At 64.4% G+C, this 2500-nt stretch overlaps 1 non-coding gene across 1 annotated transcript in view; it reads left to right on the forward strand.

The window, feature by feature from the left end:
• Positions 1–2500, forward strand: part of LOC145275245 (large subunit ribosomal RNA) — a 5721-nt gene that overhangs the window by 395 nt on the left and 2826 nt on the right. The window contains exon 1 of the ribosomal RNA XR_013867095.1: positions 1–2500. This exon is cut by the window's left edge and continues 395 nt beyond it; it is cut by the window's right edge and continues 2826 nt beyond it. This is a non-coding gene — a ribosomal RNA (large subunit ribosomal RNA).

Here is a 2500-nt window from a genome sequence, read left to right on the forward strand (position 1 = left end):
AGAGAGAGTTCAAGAGAACGTGAAACCGCCCAGGGGTAAACGGGTGGGACCGCTCACCGCGATCGCGGGGGGACTCAGTCCGGTGCTGCCTAGGCTCGAGCCCAAACTCGATGTGTGTTCTTGAAAGAGAGGCCGTCGCGGCACAGGTCGTCGTTCGTCGTGTCCGCGGGGAACTCGTTCTCCGCGGGCCAGCTTTTGTGCCCGCGTCGCCGACGAAGGAGACGGGCCGCGTGGATAGCGGGAAGGGAAACGTGGTGACGACCGCGGCGTCGGTAGGTGGCTGCGTCGGTTGGCTGCGACGGAGGGGACTCGTCCTCTCGATCGCTGCTGCCGCCGGGCCCTAACCCGCCGCATCCGTCGCCGCCGCTTCTTCTTTCCTCCTGCTCCCTCCGCGCGCGACTCCGCTGCACCCGTCCCCTTCTCATCGCTCGGCGTAATCATGGCGCGGGCGCTTCGGCGCGACCTCCGCGCGGCCGGCACCGGACGCACTTCCCCTCCGGTCCGTCGTCGCGACCCGTTCCCGGCGTGCAGGTCGAACACGCGGGTTTTTTTCCGTAGGCGGCAGGCGTTTCATCACCCTGAAAACCCCCGTCTTCCCACCTTGTGAAGTCGGGGGCCACCGGCCGTCGGGCCCGCGAACGTAACTGCCCCTTTCTGCCGGGAACGGAGGAAATCTGACACGATCCGTTACACGTGGCGAGCCGGTCCGTTTTGATCCCGCCGGAAGTCGCGTGCGGGCGACGCACTCTGTGTGTCGCTCCTTAGGCGCCCCACCGTCTCGGGCGCGTGCGCGATGAGAGGCGGGATAGGACTGGCGCGGCCTCGCCGTCACGCACCTCGCCGACGTTTCGGGTTCTTGTCGGGGGCAACCCCGCCCGCGCCCGTTTCCGTTTCCGGAGAGGTCGCTCGGCGACGCTTTTTTACTCGAGCCGCCCGCCACCCCGGGTCAGCGACGTGCATCGGCAACCCACCCGACCCGTCTTGAAACACGGACCGAGGAGTCCTGGCCGTTCGCGAGTCGTAGGGGCCACCTCTGACTAACCCCGAAGGCGAAGCGAAAGCGAGAGAGCGTGTAGGAGGGCGTCGATCGGGAGAGGTGTCGTGGCAAAGTCGTCCGGGGGTCGTCGGGGGGTGTCGTCGGTCTCGTGCCGTCGTCTTCTCCTCGCCTCACCCGCCTCCGAGCCGTGCCCGATCCCGCCGGCGCGGCGTTTTCGGCCTTCCGCCGTCGCTGCTGCGGTGCCCGCAACTTTTCCTTTTTTCTCTCTTCCCGAGAGAGATAGGAGAGGGAAGGCTCGTGGCTGACGTGCGGTTGTTTTTCCCTCCTCCCCGAGAGGGGACCGGCGCATCTTCCAAAAAGGGGAATTGCCGGGCGCCAGCTTCCATATCCTCCTTCCGCCCATCGGTGAGATCCCGCGGCTTGAACTAGTCCTATTTTGTCGTCGAGTTTAGGCGCTGCGCGCGGGCGCATCACCCCCGGGTCGGTTTCCCCTTTTTCCGAGTACGACTCGGCCGACTCTGGCGTAGCGAGCGACCAGGGACCCGAAAGATGGCGATCCACGCCCGGTCGGGATGAAGCCAGAGGAAACTCTGGTGGAAGTCCGAAGCGCCTCTGACGTGCAAATCGATCGTCGGAACCGGGTGTAGGGGCGAAAGACCAATCGAGCCGTCTAGTAGCTGGTTCCCTCCGAAGTTTCCCTCAGGATAGCTGGCGCTCGATCGTCGCAATTCCATCCGGTAAAGCGAACGATTGGAGGCCCCGGGGCCGTTCACGGCCTCGACCTACTCTCGAACTCGGAACGGGTGGAACGGGCCGACTCTCCCGAACGACGGAGCCGACCCATCCGGCCGCCGCCGCCAGCACGCTTCGCTGGGCGGTTGGTCACCTCGAATGCGAGTGCCAAGTGGGCCACTTTTGGTAAGCAGAACTGGCGCTGTGGGATGAACCAAACGTCCGGCTAAGGTGCCTAACGCGACGCCCATGAGATCCCCGAAAGGGTGTCGGTCGATATAGACAGCAGGACGGTGGCCACGGAAGTCGGAATCCGCTAAGGAGTGTGTAACAACTCACCTGCCGAATCGACCGGCCCCGAAAATGGATGGCGCTGGAGCGACGGACCGATGCCGGACCGTCGCGGCGAGGAGCGATGAACTTTCGCGCCGAAACGATGCCGCGACGAGTAGGAGGGCGCCGCGGCGAGCACGGAAGCCTAGGGCGCGAGCCCGGGTGGAGCCGACCGCGGGTGCAGATCTCGGTGGTAGTAGCAAATATTCGAACGAGACCTTCGAAGACCGAAGTGGAGAAGGGTTCCGTGCCAACGGCGGTCGAGCACGGGTCAGTCGGTCCTAAGACGCGGGCGAAAGTCTTCCCGAAAGGCGCCGGATCCGTTATGAAAGTGAAAGGAAAGCGAATCGAATCGAATCGAATCAAAAGCCCAAACAAAAAAAAAGCGGCCGGCCTCCCGTCGAAAGGGAATCGGGTTAATATTCCCGAACCCGGACT

The sequence above is a fragment of the Euprymna scolopes genome, unplaced genomic scaffold, assembly GCF_053919585.1.
Source record: "Euprymna scolopes isolate OS-2025 unplaced genomic scaffold, ASM5391958v1 sca690, whole genome shotgun sequence".
In the NCBI taxonomy this organism is placed as follows: Eukaryota; Metazoa; Mollusca; class Cephalopoda; order Sepiida; family Sepiolidae; genus Euprymna; species Euprymna scolopes.